The sequence below is a fragment of the Tenrec ecaudatus genome, chromosome 3, assembly GCF_050624435.1.
Source record: "Tenrec ecaudatus isolate mTenEca1 chromosome 3, mTenEca1.hap1, whole genome shotgun sequence".
Taxonomy (NCBI): Eukaryota; Metazoa; Chordata; class Mammalia; order Afrosoricida; family Tenrecidae; genus Tenrec; species Tenrec ecaudatus.
In genome coordinates this window covers 3,504,693-3,519,024 of record NC_134532.1, presented here as the reverse complement: position 1 = coordinate 3,519,024, position 14,332 = coordinate 3,504,693, and the positions used below count along the sequence as shown (strand labels likewise).

At 38.3% G+C, this 14,332-nt stretch overlaps 1 non-coding gene across 1 annotated transcript; it reads right to left on the bottom strand.

Moving 5' to 3' along the window:
- Positions 1-1,160: 1,160 nt before the first annotated feature.
- On the bottom strand, positions 1,161-1,267 carry LOC142443974 (U6 spliceosomal RNA). The gene has a single exon (XR_012783671.1). It is a non-coding gene; the product is annotated as a U6 spliceosomal RNA (small nuclear RNA).
- Positions 1,268-14,332: the final 13,065 nt, after the last annotated feature.

Genomic DNA, 14,332 nt, shown 5'->3' with positions numbered 1-14,332 from the left:
ATGCTTACCATTTGGAGATGTGTCCCTGGAAGGTATTTTTTCATCCTTCTCAAACAAATAAACCTTTGGTGAACAATGGAACCTACTCTCTAGCTACTCCATACCTGGTACCACTGAGGTGGTAAAAGTATTTTTTAAAAGTAAGTCCAAGGTAGAGGAAGAGATAGACACTTGTTTAACATGATCCTGTAACCCTTGTGAACGAGTATGGTCTAGCTGGAGGTTAGCTTTTGTGTTTCAGATCTTTTAGATAATCCACCTGGAGCAAGATGATCTTGAAGGCTTTGGCCATGACTCCTCCTCCACTCGTGGGAATGGGATGAGAGAGAAAAGCCGAAGGCATGGGTGCTGGGTCTAAGAAGCTGCAAAGGGCTTGGGAAGGGTGAAATAGGAGAGGAACAATGAGAGCCTTTGAAGGGCATATTACAAATTAAAGCCCTAGGACCAGGCGTTCATGTCTGGAAGCTGAGGTAGCTGTGGAGTCAATTATGATGCATAGAAAACTTATAAAACAGAGCAAAATGACCCTACACAGGTTTTCCAGGCTATAATCTTTATGGAAGTAGAGTGCCACATCTTTCTTCCATAAGCAGTTGATGGATTCAACCATAAATCTTTAAGTAAGTCATTGAGCATACTTATGTTGTCATCAGGAATTTTTGGCACTTATTAAATACTCAATTAAAAAATCAATGACTGGCTTAATATTCAAATTTATTAGAGGACACTTTGATTGTTGAAACAAAAGCAGGAATCATAGTTCTTACCATCTGGTAGCAAAAATAGGTTTAGTTTTCCAACAACTCTTTTATAATTGCAGAGCTTGAAATCAGTATTAATTGATGAGATAAAAGAACTTTCATTTATGTTCCTGAAACAGACTAATAATTTAATTTTTATAATCAGATACAAAAGTTCTGCAATTTGAGAAATACAGAGTTATTAGTCCATTCTGTCTCTAAATTGACAACACAAATAATGAATTAAACATATTTTCTTCATTTTGATATCTTGAATTTTTGTACATAACAGGTAGACATTACATGTTTGCTAAGGTTTAATGGGACCTTTTAACTAAAACAAGCCCTTCAGAAAAACTATCCCTCTAGTGGTTAAGGCGCACTAGTACTTTTTTTTCTGTTTTAATCAGGTCTTTATTGAAAAATATGGAATGCTTCATGAATTTGAATGTCATCCTTGTGCAGGGGCCATGCTAATCTTCTCTGTATCATTCTAATTTTAGTATATGTGCCACCAAAGCAAGCACATTATTACATTTGTTTTTTTTTTAATTGTGATGCAATGGTTAGCAAAATTTAGAGCTAGAAGTTAAATTTGACAGATTCAAATTGATATATTTAATTTAATATTATTATATAATTGTAGCAATTATTTCTGTCAGCAATTAAGGACACTTATTCTGTTAAAATAAAAGCAGAGATTCACTACAGGTCCAAAAATAGTTTCCAAGAGAGACATATCCATTGTGACAAAATGAAATACAATGCTCTCAAATGGCAGAGTAACAGAGGTATATTTATGAGATAATATCAAGTACTAAAATTATCACAATGGACTGGAAGTTGCATGATCAAAGAAATCAAAGACAGGACAGCTAGGAATAGATGCTTTATGAAGATTGGCTGGAAACATGAACATGGGTTGTATAGATTGGTTGCTTTAAATATGTGACTTGGGGAGGGAGAAAACTTGCATGGTGGTCATTAGATAATTATCTTAAAACATGTCCTGACATCTCCTGAAGAAATTTCTGATTTAAAAAAATTATTGACACTTGACCCTCCCCTAAGATACTTCTTTATGGATATGCATCACATCATTCACAATATGTTTTGTGTATTAGGACACTATTCACAAATTTGGCCATTATGTTGTTCTTGTTAGGTGTCATTGAGTTGGCTCCAACCCATAGTGACCCTGTGCCCAACAGAATGAAACACTGCCCAGTGCCATCCTCACAATTGTTCCGAGGCCTAAGCCCATTGATGCAGCCACTGTGTCAATCCATCTCATCAAGGGCCTTTCTCAGTTTTGCCGCCCCTCCACTTTACCAAACATGGTGTCCTTCCCCAGTGACTGGTCTCTCCTGACAGTATGTCCAAAGTATGTAAGAATAATTCTCGCCATCCTTGCCTCTCAAGAGCACACAGATTGGTTTGTACTTATGCAGCCCATGGTACTTGCAGCATTCCTCGCCAGCACTGGAATTGAAATGCATCTATTCTTCTACAGTCTTCCTTATTCAATATCCAACTTGCACGTGCGCATGATTCACTACCTGGCTTCGGTCAGGTGCACCCTAGTCCTCAAAGTAACATCTTTGTTCTTCACTACTCTAAAGAGGTCTCGTGCAGCAGGTTTCCCTAATACAATACATCTTTTGATCTCTTGCCTGCTTCTTCCATGAGCATTGATCATGAATCCAAGTAAGACAAAATCCTTGGCAACCTTAACCTTGTCTCCATTTGTCATGATGCTGCCTGTTGGTCCAGTTGTGAGGATTTTGTTTTTCCTTACATTGAGTTGTAAAGCATACTGAAGGCTGCAATCCTTGATCTTCACCAGCAAGTGCTTCGATTCCTCCTCACTTCCAGTAAGCAAGGTTGTCTCATATGTACACAGCAGGTTGTTAATAAGCTTTCCTCCAATTCTGACACCTCAATTGTCCTCAGGTGATCCAGCTACTCTGGTTATGTGCTCAGCATATAGAATGAACAAGCATGACGAGAGCACACAACTCTGACACACACATGCACCTTTCCTGATTTTAAAAAACACAGCATTCCTTGTTCTGTTCGCACAACTACCTCTCGATCCACCTACAAGTTCTGAATGAACACACGGAAGTGTTCTGGAATTCCCATTCTTCTCCAGGTTACCCACAGTTTATTATGATCCACACAGTTGAATGCCTTTGTATAGACAATGAAACATAAGTTAACATTTTCTGGTATTTGTTGCATTGAGGCAATATCTATCCGATATCAGCAATAATATCACTTTTTCTAAATCCTCTTCTGAATCCTGCCTGAACTTCTGGCAGTTCCTTGTCAATGTGTTGCTTGAAGCATGTTGGATGCTCTTAAGCAAATTTCACTTGTATAAAATCGTTATCAATGATATCGTTCTATAGTTTGAACATTTTTTGGGTCACCTGACTTTGGAATGGGAACAAATATAGATTTCTTCCCATCAGTTGTCTTTTAAATTTCCTAGAATAGATGAGTGACTGCTTCTAGCATTTTTTTTTGGCTTTCTGACACAATTGAATGGGTATTCCATCAATTCTTGGAGGTTTGTTTTGGTTAATGTGTTCAGTGTAATTTGAGCTTCTTCCTCAGGTCATTGCTTCTAGTTCATATGCTTCCTCCTGAAATGGTGGACTGTTGACTAGTTGTTTGTTTGTTTTCTTGGTACACAGACTCTTTATTATTTCCATCTTCTATAGATGTTCTCTGCATAATTCAATATTTTGCCTATAAATATTTTTCAAATTTTCAATTTGAAGCTTGAATATTTTTCTTGAATTCTTTCCATTTCAGGTATGCTAAGCACATTCTTCCCTGTGTTTTTCTAATTCTAGGTCCTTGTACCATTATAATTGTTTTTCTAATTCTAGGTCTTTGGTCATTATATGAGCACAATATTTCATACCGGCAGCCACATACAATCCATAGTTAAATTCCTGTAAAGCCTAGTAAAATTTTATAGATATTCACTCGAAAAGGTGTAAGAGTTGTATCTACTAGATGCAGGAGGCCAGCCTTACCTAGAATAGGATCAGGTGCGGCATCGTCTGTTTCAGTACACAGGTGGGGGGACTCGGAGCAAGCCTAGCTGCAGGAAAGGAGTACCTGAGGGGTGCATAGAGATGACCACAGGTGTATAGGTGAGTGTTGGGACATCAGATTGCAGTGGTGAGCCTGGCAAGACCACATGTTGGTAGGGCAGATTCCTTTTCATATACATGGAATCACTTAGGACCAGATTGGCACCACTAGTAATTGAAGCCAGAGAACAGGAGCCAGAAAAGGTTGTGCTCTGATCTGGGAGCGAAAAGCTGCGTGCTGCTAGACAGAAGAATGAAGGCAGGAAGAAGGAAGGAAGGAATAGTGCGCTGCTTGGGATGCACCCTAGAGGCTAGCTATTTGTTCATTCTGAGGTATTTGGGGCTTTTAAATCCAGTGGTGAGGAAAAAAATAAAGATGTGTTGACCTTTTTTATAAAATAAATCATTTTATTGGGGCTCATACAACTCTTATCACAATCCATACATACATTGATTGAGTAAAGCACTCTTATACATTTGTTGCCCTCGTCATTCTCAAAATTCGCCTTCCACTTGGGTTCCTGGAATCAGCTCATTTTCCTTTTTTTCCCTCCCCCTCCCTCTCCCCTCCACCCTTCCCCCTGAGTGTTGGCCTTTTAACAAATTAGTATGTAATCACATGAATTAGGCATTGCCCAAAAGAATGTATATTAAGTGATGGATCCCTGTAGTTTAATCACAGAGAAAAATATTTACCCTGTTAAGTTTATCTACTGGTTTGGAAGTTTCAAGGGAAGTCCTTTGTTATATGTTTAAGTCTATCTAAAGGTTTGAGAGTTGCAGGGGATATCTTTTGTTACGTACTTAAGGGCTTGATGGTTTGTAAGGAAAATAAGCAAAGCCAGGATAGAGTGAGGGCTCAGGTCTAGGCAGATCATGAGATATTGGTCAAACATCTCAGTTTGGGAACTCTCACACATTCCCTCCTGTTGATGAGGGAGTTCCATTAACATCCATTGATCACCATTCTGAAAATCTCCTGGCATGTGAATCTTAGATAGCCTCTTTCTAGGTAAATTTGAAGACATCTAACACTGCTGCTTAGTATTTGGCCATCACTCAAACTTTTTGTGTTGCTATGGCTTCATCTTAAGCCTGTGGTCTTAGATGGGGAGTGTATATGCAGTAAGACTGGGCTAAAGAAACAGCTGGACTAGCCAAATGAGTGGTTCAGAGTATGACGGAAATAGATTTCGAAAGTGTTTCATCTATAGTTGTAATTCTGTTCATACACATTAAATTGGATGTTTGCATCACAAATAAATATACATGTAATAAAGCACATGTGTTTTTAATAATTATTAGCTGATTATATAAGTATATATCTACAAGAAGGCTATAAAACATTGGGGGGATCCATTATTTAAAAATTACATTTTCCATAAATTTTAACCTCCTCATATATATGTATGTACACACACATACATACATATATACACATACATATACACACATACATGTACATACACACATATACATGAGGGGGGGCCCCCAAAAGGGATTTTTTCAAAGCTATGTATTTAAATATCTTTACAAAACAACCTCATCACCTTCAAAATACTCTCCATTACACTTGATACATTTGTCAAATCTGTGATTCCATTCTTGAAAACATTTTTCAAACTTGTCTGTTTAGTTGGCTGACAGCACCTTCCTCGTTTTTTTCTTCACTTCCTTTACATTGTCAAATAGCTGTATTGTCATGTCCCTCTACAATACAGAAACAAAAAGAAGTCATATAGAGCGAGGTCAGGTGATTAAGGTGCGCGGGGCAAGAGAAGCATGCTGTTTGTTGCCCCAAACTGGCACCCGAGAGGGTTGCATGAGCATGTGCTTTGTCGTGCTGGCAAAACCAGTCCCCCATCTGCCGCAAATCAAGCCTTTTTTGTCACACGTGGTTTTGAAATCTGTTCAGAACCTCTAAATAGAAACCTTGATTAACAGTCTGACCTGGTGGAACAAACTGCAAATGCACTATCCTCCTCACAAAAAACAAAGCAAAACACAACAAATGAGCATTGTCTTGATCTTTGATTTCACTTGATGAACTTTTGGGGGGTGAGGTGAGGATGTGGTGGCATCTTCCACGGACTTGATTGATGTTTTCCCTTGGGGTTGTAAGAATAGCACCATGTCTAGTCACGAGTAATGACCTTGGAAAAAAGTCTGGGTCGCTGTGGAGCTGTTCTTTCAAAGTTGGCCATGTTTCCCCTGGATACTCTTTTTCCTGCTGAGTCAGAACCCGAGGCAAAAAATTTTGTAGCAACCCTTCTCATTCCCAAAATTTCTGTTAAAATTTGCTCAACCAAGTTCTAAGGTAGTCCACATAACTTCCCCATCTCTTCCATGGTCCGTCCTTGGTCTTTCAGCACAAGTGCCCGAATTTTGTTGACATTTTCATCTGTTCAGGAGGTTGACAGATGTGCAGAATGAGGTTTATCACCAATTACATTTCACCTTTTTTGAAATGTGAAAAATACACATATCCTTGAGTTTTCCCCTACAGTGCTGTCCTTGTGAGCTGTGTTGAACATCACAACCATTTTTGCAGCAATTTTTCTGAGCAGGAAACAAAATTTCACAGCTGGAGGCTGTTCCCTTAAATCGACAGTTGCAAAAAAATGAGGTTCAAGGAAAACTGCTTTTATGAGAAAAAAAAACCCACCATGGCCAAAGAGAACCTTCCCAGGTGATGCCACTGCATGCACTGACTCAGAGTCGCTGGATGCTCGATGCTCGCCTAGTGAGAAAATGTGTACTATGAAAGCTCTGCTGGGCGGAGCTTTCTTCCATTTGGGATATGTACACTGCCCGATTCTGCACGATCCTCACAATCATGTTATGGGTGAGGTCATTGGTGCATCCACTGTGCCAATCCATCTCGAGGGTTTGACTCAATTTTGCTGACCCTCTACCAAGCCTATCCTTCTCCAGAGACTTATCCTTCCTTATAACATGTCAAAAGTACATGACAAAATCTTACCAACCTTGCATTCTGGCTATACTTATTCCAAGATAGATTTCTTAATTTTTCTGGTAGTCCATGGTATATTTAACATCTTGACTCAAAGGCATCAATTCTGGTTTTGTTTCCATTCTCATTTTCCAGCTTTCACATGCAGATGAGGTGATTATGAATACCATGGCATAAATAAGGTACACCTTAGCCCTCAAATTGACACCTTTGCTTTTTAACACTGTAAAGAGGTCTTTTATATCAGATTTTCCCAATGCAATACATCATTTGATTTCTTGACTATTGCTTCTATTGTGGATTATGGCTGCAAATACAATGAAATCCTTAACAACATTAAATGTTTCTACAAGCTGATGAAGCACTGGGAATACTCTCCTATGCCAGGGAATTTGGAAGACAGATATTTGGCCAAATGATTGGAAGAGAACCATATTTATACCCATTCTGAAGAAAGATGACCCAACAGAATGTACACATTATAGAATGATATTAATATCATAAGATATAATTTTTTACTTAAGATCATCCAACAATAGTTACAGTGGTACACTGACAAGCAACAGCCAGATGTTCATACTGGATTCAGAAGAGGATGTGAAACAAGGGAAACCATTGCTGACATTATATAAATCGTAGGTGAAAGCAGAGACTATCAGATAAATGTTTATGTTTTACTAACTATGCCAAGGCATTCGACTGTGTGGATCATAACAGATTGAGTAGAATGGGAATCCAGAACACTTAATTTTGATTATATGGGACTGAAGATGGATCGATAGGTAGTTGTACCAACAGAACAAGGGTATATTGCATGGTTTAAATTCAGAAAAGGTGTACATCAAGGTTGTGTCGTCTCCATGTACTTGTTCAATTTATGTACTGAGAAAATCATCAGAGAAGCTGGATATGTTCAGAAGATTGTGGCATCAGAATTGGAGGAAGGTTTATTAACAAACTGAGATATGCAGATGCCAAAACTTTGCTTTCTGTAAACACTCCCTTAGAAGGCTGCTATTTTGAAAACAAACCTTTAATGTGCCAGACGCTAATCTTTCTGATAACAAGGGAACATCTACTTTCTTCACCAGGCGTGTATTGTAGAAATTGCACTTCCTAATGAAGATCAAGGATTGTAGCCTTCAGTATGTATTACAACTCAATGCAAAGAAAACCACAAACATCACAACGGAACCAGTCGGCTAAATGGAGAAAAAATTGAAATTATCGAGGACTTTGTCTTACTTGGATCAAGAGAGCACAAGATGTGTGGCATTAGATAAATCTACTACAAAAGATCTCTTTAGAGCATTGAAGAGCAGGAATATTACTTTGAGAATTAAGGTGCATCTGATCTCAGCCATGGTATTCTACATTGCATCATATGTATGTGAAAGTTGGACATTGACTAAAGAAGACTCTTCAAGAATAGATGCATTTGAATTGTGGTGCTGGACAAGAATATTGAGTGTACCTAACAGGACAAGGCAATCTATTTTGGAGGAAGTAAGACAGAGTGTTCCTTAGAGGGAAGGATGGCAAGACGTTGGCTTACATACTGTGGCCCTATTGTCAGGAGAGAGTGGTCCATGAAGAAGGACATCATGTTTGGTAAAGTGGGGGGACTGCAAAGGAGCAGAAAGCCCTCGACAAAATGAACTGACACTGTGACTGCATCAAAGGGCTCCGGCATCAGAAACATTGTGAGGACGGCACAGGACCACGCGGTGTTTCACTTTGTTACACACACGGCTGCTATGGGATGAAGTTGACTCGATATCACCTAAGAACAACTGTCCTCCATGGCCTCCTGTGAAACAGGAGCTCGCGATTTCAGCTCTGATCGTCTTCCCTCTCACTGATTTGGATTTTATTGTTCACAATCTTTGAATCACACAGGCTGGTGTGCTTTTTTTTGTGGACTTAGTTGACAACTCCTTTAGAAAACTGCTTGTTTGAAAACAAACCTTTAAGACCTCAGATGCTAATCTTTCTGGTAATGATGGGCCATCTAGTTTCTTCACCATGCATGTATTTTGCTATCACATCATATCTTCAGTGATTTCTTCATGAGGGCATGAGTCCAATGGGGCCAGAACCTATGAACTAATCATTAGATTAGAAGTAGAATTAAATTTGAGACCAAAATACATTCATGTAGCTATGGTTTATATTTGTCTCTGCTTCACCTTTGAGACATCATTGTCATTTTATGTTAGAGAATATTATCGCTCAGCTCCTGGAGCATAAAGTCGTTCTACTGATGATGCCATTCATTTGGCTAATGGTAAAGAACTTAAAGCACAGTTGAGAAAATGAGGTCATACCATTGTAGACTATGACCTACAAGACATGAATTCAGAAACAGGTCTTACTCCGGGCAGAGTGTTATACAGAGGGCTAAACATTGTGTAATTGCTACTAGTTTCTGCATATTTGATATCTTGAGCACTTCCCTTGGTCCTAAACAATGCTGCTGCCTGAGCTCCAGTGACTTTTCATACCGATCCCCTTTTCATATCCCCATCCCAGGAAACCTTCACAAACCTATCCCAGCACTATAGCCAATATCCAGGCATTGTGTACATTGTTAAATGTTTTGAATAGCCTCCTTTTTATATAGGACCCATTTTATATTTGACATAGTAAATGAAGAATGCCTCTTTCCATGAGAGGAAGGGCTGGTAAATCAGATTCGGTTAGCAAAATTTGATAAGAACCTTGGAAGATTTACAAGATACATGTGTGCCCACTCATGGAAAATAAAGCCTAAAAAGATGTGTGGCAAAGTTGTATCCTCTCAGCATACTTGGTCAATCTATATACTGAGCAAATAATCAGTGAGTTATCAGGATTGGTGCAAGGCTTAATAACCACCTGGTGTATCCAGATGATTCACAAGGCTTGACAAAGCCAGATATAACATTGACATTTAATTTGTTAAGGACACAAAATTAGACAAAAAGGGAAAAGATATAATTGTCATGTTGTTGTTGGTTTTGACATCATGTCATGACGTCATGTACAACAGAACAAAACACAGCTCAGTCCTCCGCCATCCTCAAGATTGCTGTTACATTTGATTCCAATGTTGCAGCCAATATGTCAATCCAGCTTGTCAAGAGTCTTCCACTTATTCACTGTCCTTCTACTTTACTAAGCATAATGCCCTTTCCAGGCACTGATCCCTCTTGATAACATGTCCAAAGTATGTGAGACGAAGACTCACCATCCGTGCTTCTAAGTAGCATTCTGGCTATACTTCCAACACACACACACACACACACACATATATATATATAATTTCTGGAAGTCTATGGAACTTTCAATTTGTCAGTGCTAAAGATCCAACACATCTATTTTTCTTTGGCCTTCCTTATTAAATGTCCAACTGTCACATGCAAAAGAGGCGAATGAAAATACCATGGCAAAAAGGAAATACCACGGCTTGGTTCAGGAATATGTTAGTTCTCAAAGTGTGAACTTTAAAGAGGCATTGTGCAATCGATTTACACAATGCATTAAATTATCCGATTTTTTGAATGTTGCTTCCATGAGCATTGACTGTGGCTCCCAGCAAATGATATCCTTGACAATATCATCTTTTCTCCATTAGGGAAGTGTGGAATTTAAAAATATACTATCATTAGAATGTCTTCAAAAGTCCACAGTATAAATTACACAGAAACTTGGGTTCTCAGATATCGCTGCTGTAAATATAAAATGGTGGAACAATTTTGAAAAAACATTACTTCTTGAAAAGTTGAAAATACATTTCCATGTAACCTACCAATTTCACTCCAGTAGAAATAAACCTACTAGTCTATGTGCACACAAAGATTGCTTCAAAAACAAAACAACAAACGTTACTGCCATCAAGTTGATTGCCTACTCATGGTGACCCTATATGACAGGGTAGAACTAACTGACCCTATATGACAGAGTAGACCATTAACTCTTTAGGGGAGTAGAAAAATCCTGTATTTCTCCCAGGGAGCAACTCTGGACCTTGCAGTCAGGAGCTTGATGTGTAACCGCGATGTGCAACCTGGGCTCCCTAGTAGCAGCTTCTTTCATAATTGTAAAAAATAACAATACTAGCTGTGTAAATGAACAAAATATGCATAAATAACTGAATGAGTAAATAAAATGTAGCATAGCCATACAAGGTAATATTAGTCATCCATAAAAATTAAGCTATTGCTACACACTACGACACAGATGGATCTCCGAATCATCGTATTGAGTGAACGAAGACATAAGCAAAAGACTACATACCGTGTCATTAGACAAGAGAATCTTCCCTGTACTGACCAACAAACCAGGTCAGAGGTTACTTGAGGCTGGGATGAAGTACGGTATGGGATATATACCTTATAAAATCCACTAAATCCTACATTTATAATAAATGAATTTCATCATATCCAAAGCATATATGAATCATTTTTGTTAAAAAAATCTCCAAGTCATTCTTCAGCACACTCCAGTCTAGCTTCTTTCATTACCTTAAACTGCTGTTGTTAAGGTCACTAATAACTTGCATATTTCCAAATGCAATGCATTGTTTTCCTAATTTCACTATATTCCATTTATTGGCAATATTACATACTTCTGGCTATGGTTTTAAGCTTTATTTCCTAGCTCTCTTGAAAACTCTCATTTTTATTATTCCTCACAAACTTGGTCTTTCTTTCTTCCCGTTTCTTATGTTCCCCGTCTGTCAAAAGTCTATCTTAGAGATCCCGAAGGATTCAACACGGGCTTTTCTCTTTCACCATGTACTTTCTATATTCTCTTCCAGAGTTTAAGAGAGTGCCCGATAATCATGGCTAGTACTACTTCAAAAAAGAAAGCACAAAAGAGACAGCGTCTGGGGTCTTAAAGGCTTGCATGTAAACAAGCGGCCATCTAGCTGAGAAGCAACAAAGCCCACATGGAAGAAGCTCAACAGCCTGTGTGATCATGAAGTGTCAAAGAGATCAGGTATCAGGCATCATGAGAACAAAAAATCATAACAAAGTGAATGAGGGGGAGTGCAGAGTGGAGACACAAAGCCCATCTGTAGGCCACTGGACATCCCCTTACAGAAGGGTCGGGGGAGGAAACAAGACAGTCAGGGTGCGATGTAGCAAAGATGAAACATACAACTTTCCTCTAGTTCCTAAATGCTTCCTCCTCGCCACCACCACCCCCTCCACCACTACCATGATCCCAATTCTACCTTATAAATCTGGCTAGATCAGAGAATGTACACTGATACAGATAGGAACTGTAAACCTAGGGAATCCAGGACAGATGATCCCTTCAGGACCAGTGGTGAGAGTGGTGATACCGGGAGGGTAGAGTGTGAGTGGGTTGGAAAGGGGGAACCAATTACAAGGATCTACATGTGACCTCCTCCCTGGGGCATGGACAACAGAAAAGTGGGTGAATGGAAACATCAGATAGGGCAAGATATGACAAAATAATAATTTATAAATTATGAAGGGTTCATGAGGGAGGGGGAGAAGGGAGAGAAGGGAAAAATGAGGAGCTGATGCCAGAGGCTTAGGTGGAGAGCAAATGTTTTGAGAATGATCCAGGCAATGAATGTACAGATGTGCTTTACACAGTTGATGTATGTATGGATTGTGATAAGAGTTGTATGAGCCCCAAATAAAATGACTGAAAAAAGAGAAATTAAAAGCCTACATTAATGGGAAAGAAAAGAAAGCACATTAAATCAAGTAGGCTGGCATTGCCTTGCATCATCCCTACAACTTGTATTAGGTACTTAATAAAATGTAGTTTTCTTTGAATCAATGCTATAATTTTTGTAGTTTATTACTAGGGAGGTTATGAAGCACTGGTTGGAAATTTCATATGTTCTTCATCTTTTCTGAATGTGAATCACTCTGTTCAAAAGTAATTTATATGATCATATGTAAAATGTTTTCAGATATGAAGTTTTATATTTTTAAATGTTTATAAAACAACTTTTAAATGAATATTTCTGTTTATCATTTGCAAAAAGAGCTAACTGAGCTGAGAATATATCTATATGAATATAATATCAAATTCATGGTCTGAAAGGGGAACATTTTTCTTAGATGTTAACAATGGCATTTAACTCAAGTAAATACTACAAGTAAATTTATTTCTATATCCTCTCATTCTAAAAATTATTTTGTTCAGCACATACAAATCAATTATATTCATTATTTGTTCCAATCCCTCTTTTATTTTCCTATGTACTCCTGACTTATTTTACCTTCTTTCATGTAATACATGACAATCACTATCAAATGCATGAGAGAACTATGGTTTGTGCCAGATCTGGGTGTTTTAAAGCCTCCAATGGACTTTGCAACTGTGAGAAATTTTAGAAGACAACCCATGGAAGTATGACTCTCTATTGTTAAAAATATACTTAGTTTGTTTGTATTGAAATGAGAAGCAGTCCAGTGGTTCAAATCCACTCAAGAGAAAGATATGGATCTGCTTCCATAAAGATTATATCCTTGGAAACCTTACAGGGAAGTCTTTTCACTGTGTTAGTCTGGGTGCTTTAGAGAAACAAATCCATAGAAACTCATGGATAAGAGAGAGTTTTATATAAAGGCTAAGTGCGCATCAAGAAAACATCCCAACCCAGTGCTGCCCAAGCCCACAAGTCCAATATTAACTCATTAACCCATATGTCCAATACCAATCCACAAAGTCCTCCTCCATCTCACAAAACACACGCAATGATGCAGGAGGAAAGCCGAATGAATGTGTAAGCATCTCAGCGCTGGCAGGGGTCTCCACAGGCCTGCTCCAGCACCCAGGGCTGCATCTGGGTAGGTCCTCAGGGGCATCTTGCAGGAAGTCAGCCTTGCCAGCTGAAGCAGGGAATTGCTAAGACAGCTGCACCCTGGTGCAACCATCAAAAAGCAAGAGACCTGAGGACTAAAAAGGCGAGGCTCATCAAGTCATTTATCACTCAGCCTTTCAGTTAACCCCACATGTGTTTCTTGGCCAGGTTGGTACAATAAACTAATTACCTCATATAGGAACACTAAACTGAAATTGACTTGATGTCAAATGTTTGGTTCTTGAAAAATAAATAGGAGGTACATTATTTAAGCAATTGATGAAATTTAACACCTTGTTTAGATCATCAAATCTAGAGAAGGTAGATAGTGATACCTTAAATATATGCACACATGGTGATTACTCTCCTCTTAAAGTATGCCTAATAGTTACCATAGTAACAGATGCAGAGTCTCCTCTATGTCCCTACTGGTGTTTTCAGCGACAATAACAGCATAATATTAGTCAGAGAAAGACAAAGAATACATCCATAGCAGAATTTCATGAACCAAAATTTAATAACTATAGTGTTCTTTAATTTTAAATAAAAATATTAATATTTATCCCATACTATTTTAAAATGACAAAGGAGGTGTCTAGAAAATTTTATATTTGTGCCTAGAAAATATTAATAGTAATTCTGATGTGAATTGAATATATCTAGAAGAATTGAC